Source organism: Brassica napus, chromosome C9 (assembly GCF_020379485.1).
Source record: "Brassica napus cultivar Da-Ae chromosome C9, Da-Ae, whole genome shotgun sequence".
Lineage (NCBI taxonomy): Eukaryota > Viridiplantae > Streptophyta > Magnoliopsida > Brassicales > Brassicaceae > Brassica > Brassica napus.
The window spans coordinates 48704291-48720326 of NC_063452.1; the positions used below are offsets into that span (position 1 = coordinate 48704291).

The 16036-nt window shown below is 37.9% G+C and overlaps 1 non-coding gene across 1 annotated transcript; it reads left to right on the plus strand.

The window, feature by feature from the left end:
- Positions 1-8762: 8762 nt before the first annotated feature.
- On the plus strand, positions 8763-8869 carry LOC125593550. Its single transcript, XR_007329453.1, has one exon. It is a non-coding gene; the product is annotated as a small nucleolar RNA R71 (small nucleolar RNA).
- Positions 8870-16036: the final 7167 nt, after the last annotated feature.

Genomic DNA, 16036 nt, shown 5'->3' on the forward strand with positions numbered 1-16036 from the left:
ACAAAAAAATATGCATTTATAGCTAAGTTTTAATATGTTTTATTAAAAAGTGTGAAAATTCTAAAACATAGATCTTTTAGGAACAGAAAGAATATATTTTTATGTTGGATAATTCCAAGACTTATAGAAAGTTAGCATATTAATAAATGTTACGCAAAAAGAAAATCTAGAATAGGAAAAGTAAATTTTCTATTTAAATTATATTTGTGTTTCCATATTTCACATTTAAAGGAAATTGTCTTTCACTATAAATATAGATCTAATGGAGAGTTGTTCCGTAAGATCTAAGAGAAACCTTTCACTATAAATATAGATCTAATGGAGAGTTGTTCCGTAAGATCTAAGAGAAACATTGACAATTTTATTTTTAATAAATTTCTAAAACAAATAAGAAAAATTGTTCTTATAATTCTTTGTCTTTCTAGAGATTTGAATTGGTATCAGAACCATGTTGTAGACTCAATCTAATCTTAAGTTGAAGCTTTGATCCTGGTGATTGTGAAGAAGATCACGAAAGCAAGATGGTGGACGTGACTAGAGCTGCATCACGCACGAATGACTTTGTATCCGCATCCATCCATTGTCCAATGCTGTCATCGACAAACTATATAGTTTGGTCGATGAGGATGAAGGTTATGCTTCGTTTTCATGAAGTGTGGAACACAATTCAGATAATCAAAATATGAACGATGTTGCGACTGCTCTTTTGTTGTAATATGTTCCGAAAATGCTGATTCTCCAGGTGGGAAAACAAACCGCATCAAAAGAGATCTGAAATGCTATCAAGTCACGACGTCTTGGAGATGATCGTGTAAGGGAGGCGAGACTTCACATGCTGATGACGGAGTTTGATAGGTTGAAGATAGATGATAAAGATACGGTCGATGACTTTGCGGAGAAGATATCATGCATATCTTCCAAAGCAGCCTCGTTTGGAGAAAACATAGAAGAATCCAAGATGGTTAAGACGTTCTTGAAGGGTCTTCCGAGACACAAGTACATCCAGATCGTACCGTCACTTGAGCAAGTCTTAGACCTCAACTCCACGAGTTTTGAGGACAGTTGTAAGGCTTACAGCGTATGGGGAGCTTGTAGGAGAAGAAACGCAGAAAGAAGACCAAGGGAAGCTCATGTTTTGGAATAACGACCAGCATAGTCAGAGGAACTATGAAATTTTCCATGGTAGAGGTAGAGGACGGAATAGTAGAGGCAGAGGTCGAGATCGGTTCAACAACCAAAATCATGTGTCACATGAAAGACAAAAACTAGAAGAAGGATCGTTCAAAGGTGATAAGTTGGAGATGTGACAAGTCGTGTCATTATGCAACTGTTTGTCCCGATAAATCAATAAATAGCCAGTAAACCAACCTAAAGGAGACACATGAGGCTGACGCCCTTTATGTACACGAGGTGGTGATCTTGAATGAAGACAAGGTGATTCCGAAGAATTTTGATATCGACAAAGACAATGTAAGTGTTTGGTATTTGGATAATAGAGTGAGCAATCACATGACAGAAAACAAGAAGTTCTTTTCGAGTTTGAATCTAAACACCAAAGGGAATGTGAATTTTGGAGATGGTCCGTGTATCGACTTTGTAGGAAAATGTGTGGTTGCCTTTGTATGCAAGATTGGAGAGAAGAAGACACTCAAAGACATATATTACATACCCAACCTTAAGCATAACATATTGAGTCTTGGACAAGCAACAGAAAATAGATGTAAAGTTAACATGAAAACCATATTTGTGTCGGTGTGGTTTAATGTTCAAAAAATTACTAGGCGACAGTTACATGTTTTATATGAAATTATTGATTACATGTCTTTAAAGTATTTAAATTATTTATTTGAAGTAGTTTTGTATCAAATACTTCATAATTAATATTTAGGGAATTTACCAAATATGACTCAAAACTTGATTTTGATTGCAAAAGTATACCCAAACTTGAATCAAATGCAAAAGTAACCCAAAAGCCTTGTGAAATTACAGCCACTCCCTTGTGACCAAACAAAAAAACAGAACTCATTTTTACGAATATATCCCCGCTAAGTCTTCTGAGTCTTCTGAGATTCTCTCAAGTCTTCTGGACGACGTCCACGGAAGTCGTCTGGTATAATTGATCTTAAAAATAATTTATAAATTTTGTAAAAAATATTTTGATAAGCAAAAAATTAAAATCATGCAATTATAAACAGTTTTAAGTGATATAAATTAAGATATAATAAAATTGAATTGTTTTCAACACAAATGAGTGAAAGTAGTGAATCATGATATTCTTTGGTCTAGGGTTTGGCAACATATGTTGTAGTATTGTATGTATTCTTAGGGTTAGATTTTGGAAAGCTTAAATGTTTTTTTGAAAAATTAAATTTTTATCTACATGTGATTATTTATGTGTATAGTAAACACTTTTTGTTAAGATTTGAGAGAAGATTTGTGAGAAGGTGTTGTATATTTCTTATTGCTTACACCACTATATATAGTGGTTCATACAAGGTGGAGCCAAAGGGAGAATTGATTACAAAGATACTCTACATAATGATATGGTCAAACTCATAAAGACTAAGGTTGAATGGGTCTTCCATGTGGCTGGATGTAAACCCCCAATGGACTCTAGTCTTGAACTTGTATGGTCTAGGTTATGGACCATCCACTTCATGATTCATAACATTCCCCCTTGGATGCCATAACCATATAGGATTTGTAACATGCTAATGTTGCCTCATTAAAACCTCTTCCGGAAAACCCAAAACCCAATGTGGTAAAAAGGAAAACCAGAGAAAGGAAAAAGAGTACAACACACATTACTCCCCCTGATTTGGACATCACTGAAGGTCCTTGAGTCTACGCGTGCCAATCTTGTTGTGTGAACTTCCTGAATGTGCAAGAGGGCAATGATTTGGTGAAAAGGTCGGCTGAGTTTTCACTAGACCGGATCTGAAGGACGTTGACCTCTCTAGCTTTCTGCAACTCATAGTAAAGAAGAAATTGGGTAGAATATGTTTGGTTCGGTCACCTTTGATATACTCGTCTTTGAGTTGAGCAATGCAAGCTGCATTATCTTCATATATGATGGTCGGACCCGTTTGGTCGCATATGGACGCATAATGTGGTCCTATACCTTTTGTTCAAAGATGAACTTCGATCTTATAGCTTATCTTTATGATAGCTTATTCATTCATACCACAGCTTGGTTGGTTCATGCTGAGAATTCGACCAACCATAAGTATTACCAAAATTTGGCTAATTTGTGGTGATGGTCTATAACCTTTTCTAAGGTTTAATGAATAACCATTTAACCTATCTTAGGCTGGTTAGTATAAAACACAAGGAATTTAAAACTCCTCTATGGGCTGATTTGAATTGTTCTTATAGAACTCTTCACTTGCTTACATGTAGTAATTTAATTCAGTCCATGAACAACTTTAGGAAAATGATGTTCAAGAGAACTTCTTTTCTCATCTTTTGATTATGAGCTCAATACCGTTTGGTAAACCTTTTGGTACCAATAATATTATCATCATCATCCAGTGAGTCATATATAGCATACTACATCTTTTGAATTTCTTCCAGACATCATATGTAGTGAAATATTTAGTAGTATCCACCACATTGGATTATATAGACCTTTCCCGGTCTGTCTCACGATTTATCCTTCTTTCAGGATTTATATACTCACTGGGCATCATATGGCGTTTACATATTCATGGCCAATACAATACGCCTTTTATATATCACTTTAAACTCCACGTTTCTTTCATTATTCATTATGAGTACTCTTGTGTGGGTTTATGATCCTCAATACATATCTTTGTATTCATGTGCTACATACTTGCGCATTTTCTATGAATGTATGTGTCGACACACTTATATATATATATATATAGTTCCTTTTAGTTCCAGACATGGTATAAATCAATTTGAGATTTCATTATCTAGGACCTTAATAACCTTATAACTTGGCGTCTGATATTAAGAGTTTTCAAGGCTCCTAAGACAAATGTTGTAGTATAGTGATTGTCGAACCAGTTCTGAGGGATATCAAAGCACCGAGAATGCAAGTACTCACTTAATCTAAGTGCAATCAATGATTTAGATGAGTTTTAAGCTATGACTAAAACTAATAAGCAATAACAGAATGATACTTTCTTGACTAAGGGAAAAGAGAACTCATGGGCATAGGGATTAGACCTTGGGTGATCAAGTTTCGAACTAAGGATGAAAAATGATTAATCAAACTATCTACCTTAAGCCTAGACACAATTCTAAGCAAGCTCTATGTCTAGATGAATGCTCATTTGCTAACATATCTCAAACATCAAATGTCTTTGGTTGAATAATATGAAAGCAATCATTACAAATAAGTCTATTAGCTATTTTAGTACCTTTAACAACAAATGTCTTTGGCAAAGTATACTAAAAGCCTAGGAGAATTGTCTCAGGCATTTCATCAAACACCTTTCGGGTGGGAAATGCCTATTGATCAATTTTTGAGTGGCCAACTCAGAAGATGCATTAGGAATACTCTACTAGCAAGGAACAAGAATGATCTACACTAAAACATCCTAGACTAACCTAATCACCCTTAATCTCCCTAACCCATGAATTCAAAAGGTGATTACTCACTAATCTCCATGATTCCTCTTAAACTCATATTGGATTTCAGATTAATCATGTAGAGAAATAGATAAGAAATCAACAAGAACACAAGAACATAACAATCAAAATCCAAGAGATAAACTTCTCAAGAGAGAGTTTTTGTGTATTTCTCAATAGATCCAAAAGATAATCTGCCTTATGGTGGCTTACAGAGTATTAAAACATAGGTTTAGAAAATAAAAACGTGCATAATGAAATGACCAAAAGGTCCTTAAGTAAAATAGAAAATCGACCCAACAATAGACGCAGAGCGACCTCGGCATGTCGCTCCGAGAGGTCGCTCTGGCCTTCGGGAGCGACCTCAGTGGGTCGCTCTGAGAGGTCGCTCCGGGCTTCGCTTCGTGTCGTCTCGCCATAGAGACGCGAGCGACCTCGGGGTGTCGCTTTGGGAGGTCGCTCCGAGAGGGGTGTGATATGCGAGCGACCTCGGCGCGTCGCTCCGGGCAAGTCGCTTCACTGGGTGAATATGGCGAGCGACTTCACGGGGTCGCTCCAGCTAGGTCGCTCTGAGAGGTGCTTTGGAGCGACCTCATGACGTCGCTGCGGAACCTCGCTCCTCTGCTCTGCTCGTCCAATGATCACATATTTCACCTCCTTTGAGCTCCAAATGCATCCAAATAGCCCCAAGAACTCCATGTGGCACTTCAACACCTGATAGAGACTCATGTATGCAAAATGTAACCTAAACATGGCTAAATCCTAGTCTATATGATCAAAATGCACATGGATGAATGGATAAGATAATGGAAATATGCAAGATATCAACTCCCCCAAACTTGTTCTTTTACTTGTCCACAAGTGAACTTTCTAGAACTCATAGGGAGAGAGGTTTGAAGGTGGGAGCTCATAGCCAAAAGAAACACAACTAGTACTCGATTCAACATCTAATCCAGCATGAGCACACTCTCTTATTACACTCTAGCTTCTCTAGGCCTATCTCAACTCTTTTTGCCCTTACACTCATCATCAAGCATCCACACATTCAAATCAACCAACTCTCACATTCATTAAGCACAAAACATCAGGTGAATTCTTGCAAATGGTCAGTTGGTCCAAGTCATTTGGTTGGGTGAGGGAAGGCTTTTATTCAAGTGATTCAAGAGGTTCGAAACATAAAATCTTTAAGGTGGTTTACTCTCGAAACAAGTAGCCTTGACATTGCACATAATATATCTAAGAAAGGGATCAACTCATGCATACAATGCTCAATCTCCATTGTTCTACCCTTTTCCCAAACATACAATTACACAATCATTCTCAAATGTCAAACTCAACTCACATCTCTCACCAAAAGATCCTAAGAACATTAACTCCTTCTCTTTGAAATCTACAAGAGATTTTTCACAACCTCAAAACATTACTTAGCTCCTAACAACTTTGCTAGCCCCCTTTTCTTTCTTTTTCTTTTCTTTTCATATTTTATTTCTTTTTTTTTTTTTTTAAATGGGGGCCAAGACTTTTCATAACTTGAGCTAGATGTTTTTTTCTACTTATCCCAGTAAGACAATTCACTTAAACACAAAGAGTTATTTATTTTCCTTTTTCATTGCTCCCAAATCATAATCACAACTCTCACCCCCCCCCCCCACCTATAGCTAGACAATAGAGTGCCCAATCTAGCAAGAATGAAGATCAAGCATTGTCGTTCCCGATACTCTCAACATTATGCACATGTAAGACTTTCCGAAGAAGGCCTCACTCATCAAACAATGAAAGCTTAAAAGGAGGGAAAGGTTTTGGGAGTGGTCTACCACTAGAGTTTGTCAGAATAAGATTGGCATAAAGGATGTGACAACTCAGGTGTGTATAGCCATGACTCAGTACACAAGGGACCATGAGCAAGAAGCATTAAGTTCGTTTAGTTCAAATAAGGTTGTAGTTGGCTTCAAAGACTGAGTTTCAGCAATCAACAAGTTTCAGGAAGAGTTTTCAAGGCTCGAAACATACAAGTCTTTTTGAGAGGTGCAAAAGCTACTCAGGTGCAACGTAGTGTTCTTTACAAGGCATTTAAAATCATTGCTCCCAATGCAAGTAAATGCAACCTATATGCTCTAGACTCTCCTAGAAATGCCAATGATGCAAACTAAATGAATTTTTTTTTTTTTTTTTGCAAAGATATATGTATAATGCAAAGCATGAGACTCAAATCATCAAAGCAAACGTGATCAAATACTTGGTACCTCCCCCAAACTTAAATGACACAGTCTCTGTGTTGTCAAGGAGAGAGAGATACCCAAAAAGAGAAAACTAATATGCAAAAAACGAAATGGTATATACAAGGGAAAGTAGTGGGTTACCTTCTATGGAGAATGAGTAGAGGGAGATGCTCCCTCCTCGTCGTCCTCAGGTGGTAACTCTTCAAGGTGCTCATCAGCAAGAGTGCCCATCTCTTCAATGTAGAAGGCTTGCCCGAACACAGTTGGTTTCTTCATTTTCTCCTTGATGTCAAAGTGGAGAACATGCCCTTTACCCAAATGGAGATCAATCGTGCCCTCTTTCACCTTAACAATTGCTCCTGCTGTAGCTAAGAATGGCCTTCCAAGAATCAATGGGTCTTGAGCCTCCTCACCCATCTCAAGCACCACAAAATCTGTAGGTATCTCATATTTTCCAATCTTCACAGGTAGGTCCTCTAAGATGCCCACAGGGTACTTCACTGAACGATCAGCTAACACCAGAGAGAGTTTACACTTCTTGTACTGAGTGAATCCAAGCTTCTTTGCAACAGACAAAGGCATCACGCTGACACTAGCTCCCAAATCGCAGAGACATTTCTCAAATACCATAGGTCCAAGAGCACAAGGTAGTGTGAAGCATCCTGGATCCTCTAACTTCTCTGGAACATCAAGCCTTTGGATGATGGCACTGCACTCATGGGTAAGAATCATCATGCTTTCCATTTCCTTCTTCTTTGCAGCTACAACATCTTTCAGGAACTTGTTGTATTGAGGAATCAACATGAAAGCATCGATGATGGGCATTGCAACCTGAGCTTCACTCATTTGCTTGTCAAACAAAGCCTTGTACTTCTCTAGCAGCTGCCTCTTGAATCTACCAGGGAATGGTAGTTTGGGTTCATAGGGAGGAGGAACAAAAGAATTCTCACTTGCTGGAGCAAGAACTTCACCATCCTTCACTGTTTTCTTTCTTCCCCAACCTTTCCTTTACCCTTGGCTTCCACAATCTTCTCCAAGATTTCATCATTGATTTTCTCATCAACAATCACCACTTCATCATCTAAGTTGATGGCCACCTCCTCACCTAGTTTCTCAGCATCCCTGGTGAGGGTTGTAGGAGGTAACTGCTTACCACTCCTAAGGGTGATAGCTTTGGCCTCCTTGGGGTTTTGGTCAGATTTTCCAGGTAGAGATCCTTGCTGGCGAGTCTGGTGAGTGTTCATGGAAGCAAACTGATTCTCTAAATTCTTGACTGTAGAAGCAAGATGTGAGAACTTGTTGTTGAGCTCATTGTAGCTCCCATCAATCTTGGAATGAAGGTTTTTCAACTCATAACCAACATGCTTCTCACTTCTAGTCTGAGACTCCAAGATTTGTTTCAGCAGGGTGTCAGTGCTGCTCTCTTGAGGAGCAGAGGAACCAGATGAGGGGTTTTGCTGAGGTTGATAGCTGCCTTGCTGGTTGTTTCGAGGCGGATAACCACTCTGTTGGTTGTTGGGATAGGATTTCTGTTGGTAGTTGTTGTACTGAAAGTTGGGCTCTTTTTTGTACCAGCTACCATTGTTGTTGATGAAACACAGCTCTTCCTGACCTTCCAAACCCTCAACCTCATGGACAACAGGTGGTGTATCTTGGCTTGGGTTACCAACAAAGTGCAGCTGCTCTTGTGTGGCTTTATCAGCAAGGAGGATGTCTATCTTATCCTGTAGAGCTTTCAACTCCTTCCTCGTCTGCTTATCATCTGTTCGACTGCTTCTGTCGTGGTCTCCACTGTAGACTGCATCACTCTTTACCATGTTGTCAACCAGCTCCTCTGCATCTTCCTCAGTTCTCCCCAAGAAGAACCCATTGCTAGCTGTATCCAGTCTGGCCCTGTACTTAGGAAGAGCACCACGGTAGAATGTGCTCAGCAAGCTCTCCTTAGAGAAACCATGGTGTGGGCATTGAGCTTGGTAGCCCTTGAATCTCTCCCAGGCTTCACTGAATCCTTCCAAGTTCTTCTGTTGGAAACTGGAGATCTCATTTCTCAGCTTAGCAGTTCTTGAGGATGAGAAGAATTTCTCCAAGAATGCTCTCTTGCAGTCATCCCAAGTGGTGATAGAGTCGCTGGGTAGAGACTTCTCCCACTGACGTGCCTTATCCCCCAAAGAGAAAGGGAATAGCTTGAGCTTTAAGGCATCTTCGGACACACCATTGGTTTTTGACAACCCACAGTAGCTGTCGAACCTGTCCAAGTGATCAAATGGGTCCTCTAGAGCCAAGCCATGATACTTGTTGTTCTCGATCACGTTGAGGAGTCCTGACTTGACCTCAAAGTTGTTGGCTGCCACAGCTGGTGCTCGGATTCCCAATCTATGACCATGTATGTTGGGGCGGTCGTAAGTGCCAATGGGTCGAGCTGCCCGCGGTTGGTGTTCTGCCCCTTGCGGTGGATCTGCCATATCAATATCCAGTCTCTGCAAGTGGGCTTGTTGTTCTTCTTCTCTTCTAGTTGTAGCACACTCCCTCTCTAAAGCTCTGATGTCTGCTACTATTGGAACTAGGTTTGATGGACCCTGCTCCTCAAGTTCATACACCTGAAAGTTAAAGGTAGTGAAGAAGAAGAATCAGTAACAAAACAAAATTAAAATGACTTAGTCTCAAGCGAGTGACTAAATCTCAATGTTTAAATCTACTCAGAATTTGGCAACGACGCCAATTTGATATTAAGAGTTTTCAAGGCTCCTAAGACAAATGTTGTAGTATAGTGATTGTCGAACCAGTTCTGAGGGATATCAAAGCACCGAGAATGCAAGTACTCACTTAATCTAAGTGCAACCAATGATTTAGATGAGTTTTAAGCTATGACTAAAACTAAAAGCAATAACAGAATGATACTTTCTTGACTAAGGGAAAAGAGAACTCATGGGCATAGGGATTAGACCTTGGGTGATCAAGTTTCGAACTAAGGATGACAAATGATCAATCAAACTATCAACCTTAAGCCTAGACACAATTCTAAGCAAGCTCTATGTCTAGATGAATGCTCATTTGCTAACATATCTCAAACATCAAATGTCTTTGGTTGAATAATATGAAAGCAATCATTACTAACAAGTCTATTAGCTATTTTAGCACCTTTAACAACAAATGTCTTTGGCAAAGTATACTAAAAGCCTAGGAGAGTTGTCTCAGGCATTTCATCAAACACCTTTCGGGTGGGAAATGCCTATTGATCAACTTTTGAGTGGCCAACTCAGAAGATGCATTAGGAATACTCTACTAGCAAGGAACAAGAATGATCTACACTAAAACATCCTAGACTAACCTAATCACCCTTAATCTCCCTAACCCATGAATTCAAAAGGTGATTACTCACTAATCTCCATGATTCCTCTTAAACCCATATTGGATTTCAGATTAATCATGTAGAGAAATAGATAAGAAATCAACAAGAACACAAGAACATAACAATCAAAATCCAAGAGATAAACTTCTCAAGAGAGTTTTTGTGTATTTCTCAATAGATCCAAAAGATAATCTGCCTTTATGGTGGCTTACAGAGTATTAAAACATAGGTTTAGAAAATAAAAATGTGCATAATGAAATGACCAAAAGGCCCTTAAGTAAAATAGAAAATCGACCCAACAATAGACGCGGAGCGACCTCGGCATGTCGCTCCGAGAGGTCGCTCTGGCCTTCGGGAGCGACCTCAGTGGGTCGCTCTGAGAGGTTGCTCCGGGCTTCGCTTCGTGTCGTCTCACCATAGAGACGCGAGCAACCTCGGGGTGTCACTTTGGGAGGTCGCTCCGAGAGGGGTGTGAGATGCGAGCGACCTCGGCGCGTCGCTCTGGGCAAGTCGCTTCACTGGGTGAATATGGCGAGCGACTTCACGGGGTCGCTCCAGCTAGGTCGCTCTGAGAGGTGCTTTGGAGCGACCTCATGACGTCGCTGCGGAACCTCGCTCCCCTGCTCTGCTCGTCCAATGATCACATATTTCACCTCCTTTGAGCTCCAAATGCATCCAAATAGCCCCAAGAACTCCATGTGGCACTCCAACACCTGATAGAGACTCATGTATGCAAAATGTAACCTAAACATGGCTAAATCCTAGTCTATATGATCAAAATGCACATGGATGAATGGATAAGATAATGGAAATATGCAAGATATCAGCGTCCCAAGCTATATGGTATGGTACCTAGTTGTTCAGCTGGCCAGCCTTATATCTCAATGTCTGGAATGGTTTCCTTTAATAAAACTCGGATTTTATCTCATGCACCTTTCTTTCTTTCCGAGGTTCCTTAGAATTTATGGAACTTTATTTGGAACATTTATTTGGTCTATCTTATATAGACTTTGTAGCAACTTGGTTGTGTCTTTAAGACATCAAAATCGTGTGGTGCTAAGCTGGGATGACATAGTCATTCTTTCTCTCGGGTCAATGTGTCTGGCATTTTATTTTGCTATCATTGTAGCATATGGACGTCTATAAATTATTTTTTAGTCCGAGGATCTTTGCCAAGACATTGATGGTTGATACCAGATGGTAGATACCTTTCTTTATCATCCTTTATACCAGCTTATTACTTTTCTCCTTTCATTGTTGGATATTCGGATTCATAAACCTTATGTAATCCTTGTTCCTTGGTCTATAACTAGATCACCCATTTTGGCTCAAGGTTTCTTTTAAACTTATGGAGAAAGTATATTCATAATATATATCCAACATATATTCCCAATCCTCTTTATGAGATTCTAAGATCACATGATCTTAGATGGCACATATATTTGTGGTGGATTCTTTCATAATATCTTAAGATGATATATGTCTGGACTCATGACCCGTATCAGTCTGAGGTGGGAATATCTATGATCACTTATATGGCCTGATATAATTACTATGGCCTGATGCAGGTTCATTCTTTTATAACTCATGGTGTCCCCAAGCATATGGACTTTTAGAATTTGAACCTTATAGGTAATGGTCTTTATATCAAATTCAACCAATATGTAATATGGTTGTGGACCATGATTCACGGATTTTAGTATGGTCATGTATCATGGGATTTGTCCTCACTCCCCCTCATGAACATACTCAAATTCTTGGTGCTTGGGACAATAAATTCCCTTGTGCATAGATATATTGCACACACGTGAGATCTTATGGGATAACATTTGTGCCATTTTAAATATTTGCATCATAATCCGAATGGCTAAGTATGGTAATGCCATCTAAGTGATAAATTTCGTGGGTTAATCAAACATGATTGCCCTGGCTATTTGCATAATATCATATTGATCACTAGATCAATAGAGAATGTAGTCTCGACCACTTAAGCGATTTTAATTTAGGTACTCTTATTCCCTTTTGTCCATTGTTGGAAACCATTTTTTCTTCTTAATTCAATGGACCTTATAGGGTGAATATAATGCCATTTAGGCAAAGCCTTGGTCGAGCTTCGTTTCCTTTCTTTCAAGGAATGTCCAGTTGAGTTCAAGAGTATTTTATAACTGAGCCTGGATGGCAGAGCATGTCGTGCCATTTGTCAAAGACTTCTTTGAACTCTTTGGAAAAGTGATTTGGGGTATTAATCATCAATCATATTTATCTTGGCACAATAAAAGCATATAGATATAGTTTCTTATCAAACAACAGTTTGAATAAGATAATGATGAACTCAAAGTAATTCATTTTATTAATGAAGTCGTGTATAAAGCAAAGTATCAAATCAATTCATGAAACATAAACTCAGGAAACATGAAAAAGAGAATGTCAAAAGACAATTATATAATATGGCCTTCACAGTGCATGTGTTGCCATATGGCGCTCAACTTCAGCTTCATCAGCTATAGGAGGCGTCATCTCATTATTCTTTAGCTCAATGTATCTTTTCTGAAGCTTGTCAAATCTGTTGATAGTATCTTTGATTTTCTGCTTTCTTTGTTCAGAAGCCAAAAGATATGACAAAAGGTCATTATAAGTGGTGAACTTCTTAGCCGTGTGTAGCAACAGCACATCCTTTGGATGGAATGTGGAGTAGGTCTTATATAATAAAAAATAATGTGTTATCCTTTCACCACATAGTTCAAGACTATAAGCAATATCCATCAGAGCAGTATTATATTTGTCCACGGATTCAAAATCCTGGAATCTGAGGATCTCCCATTCATGGTTGGCCTTTTGCCACGATACCGGTTTGAACATTTTCCTTAACTGTAACCAAAGGTCACAAGGATCCTCAACATCAAGATACAGGTCTCTTAATTCCTCAGTGAGATGATAACGAATAATCGTTATAGCTCTATGCCTTTCACTGTCAATGATATCATTGTACTCATTGATGCATTGTCCGAGTCCTCTGGATCTCAGGGCAACAAGAGTATTCTTTACCCATTCTAGGTAATTATCTACAGAGAGATTTAGGGCAGAGTAATCTGAGGGTTCAAATCTCGACATCTGAATATTTAACAAGTAATTCAAGCACTCAGAATTCTATGTAAGCAATAGAATAAATCAATGTATATGATTTCAATAAGGTTTTCCCCCAAATCATATAATCTATTTGCTTAAGCAATCTTAGTATGAGAATGATCAATTGATCATTGCATCTAGTAATCCTTTTAATTATAATTCAAATTGGATTGATTATATATATAGGGTATTAAGGCCCTTTAGAATTTGAATAAGGATCAATCATCATTTTATTAAATGAGATCAAGCAAGATGGATGAAATCAAGCAAATGCATGGATCAAGAAATAGCTGAAAGCATGTTCAGAACTAAGCATTGGACTTAAACAATCTATATGTGATTCCTAATGCATGAGGATATTTGGTTTTCAAAGATCATAAAGCAAAAACCGATTCCTTCCCCCTTTTACAGGGAAAACCAAGACAAGAAAATTTTATAATTTTCAGGATATGTCTAGAACAAATTTAATTAGATTTTCAATCAATCGGTTTCAAAGCTGGTTTATGTTTTCAAATTAAACAAACATGCTTAACTTTAAAAATAACCGATTTAATCTAATTAGATGCAAGCAATATGAACCAATTTAGATTTTATTTTAAATGCCCCATGATTAGAATGATCTATTATATGTATGCATGCTCAGTTTTAATAAAACCATATGACAAGCGGATGCATGGAAATGATCAGTTCATGATATGTGTATGATCTAACAATTTACTAATCCATGTTTGATATAATAGATGCTATCAGGTATGTATATATGATCAGTATATAATTCAATCATCACAAAATCAGTTTTCAAAGTTGGTTTTTAGATCAAGATAAATTTATATCATTTGTTCAAACTATAATGAACCGATTTCAAGGCCGGTTTAGATTTAGATAAATTTTGACAAACAACTATGTGATCAAATGATTTCAACTTAGTATTTATTTTAGCCTATGTCATAACTATTTAAATTAAGACTATATGTTATAATATTTTGATAAATACTACCTAGTCAAAGATATGCATTTAAAACAATCATAAAAGTTTTAAATTTTGATCAGTTACAATATAAAACATCAATGGTCAAAGATATGCATTGATTAGGATTTAAGTTTTGATATCTTTGGGTTTGACTGAAAGATTATGGCTGAAAAGATTGTGGCCGGAAAAGGTCATGGCCGGAAAAAAATCATGGCCGGATTTGGATTTAGGGGTTCAGCCGATTATTGCTTAGAGTTTAGGGGATTGATAAAAATCAAGCAAAAAGGATTTAGGGAATTGATATGTATAATGGCCATCAACATACATATCCGGTTATAAAACAAACAAGGGGATTTGAGATTTTGATGTGGATAAGGGCCGATTTGGATCGGTAAGCACATCAATTGGGATTAAGATTTTGATGGCCAGCTTATTCATCCGGCTATACAGCCGGTAATACTGCCAAACAAATATTATGGGTTTCAATCCTTTAGTCAATCCGGATTTAAGGCCGGATTAAAATAGGAGAAAGGGGAACCGATTTTAAGGCTTGCTAGCTAAAAGGGGTTTATTATTTTCTCTAATATCTTTTATAATTTCAAATAGTTCTTAGAAACAAGATTCATATAGATCTTAGATTATTAATAAGTTTTATAAGTTTTTAGAGATTCTTAGATCTTTAGAGATTCAAATAGTTTTAGAATCAAGATTCATATAGATCTTAGATTCAAGATTAATATTTGTGATAATTTTAGATCTATAGATTTTTATAAGTTTTATGATTCAAATTGATCTAATAATCAGGATTCAGATATGTGGTGTTCTTAGATTTTATGGATAGATTAGTTTACCTTTTAGAAAACACCAAATTGATCTGAATGGACCACCGTGAGAGAGAGCTGATCCCCGGATGAGCTGGTTGAGAGAGAGGTGGAGGAGCTGGCGAAAACCGTGAGAGGGATAGACTTGGCCGGCGGAGCAAGGCTGAGGGCCGGAAGAGATGGTCGGAAAAGAGATGATCGCCGGCGGATGGGATTGCTCAGGTGGAGAGAGTCTCGTGCTGATAACGTGTTAAGATTTGAGAGAAGATTTGTGAGAATGTGTTGTATATTTTTTATTGCTTACACCACTATATATAGTGGTTCATATAGTGGTAACCTTATAAATATCACCAATTAAGTTATAAATTTCATTCAACAGATCCAATATTGACTAATATACATAAATTAACAAAAAAAAAATTTAAAATTCTTTATAGTTTAGAGAAAATGAAAGTTTATTAAACATTGACGCAGATGACTTCCACGGAGGTCGTCTGGTAGACTTCTAGGAAGTCGTCCACGTAGGTTAGTTTTGCAATTGTTTTTTAATCTAGACGACATACATAGAAGTCGCCATCTTTTTAAAAAAAAAAAAACCGAGACGACTTCCATGTAAGTCGTCTAGGGAAAATGGGTTAGTTTTACATTTGACCGGATTGTGTCAGAAATTTGACTTTTCCTGGACGACTTACATGGAAGTCGTCCAGTAGAAAATTAAAAAGTCAATATTTTGTTATACCTAGACGACTTCCATGTAAGTCGTCTCAGGTTAGTTTCGCAATTGAAAAATAAAACAAAAAAAATTATTTTTTTCTAGACGACTTACACGGTAGTCGTCCGTCCGACAACTTACATGGAAGTCGTCCAAGATAAGCAAGGTTTGACCAGAATCTCAGAATAAAATCATGGACGACTTTCGTGGAAGTCATCTGATGGACGACTTTTGTGGAAGTCG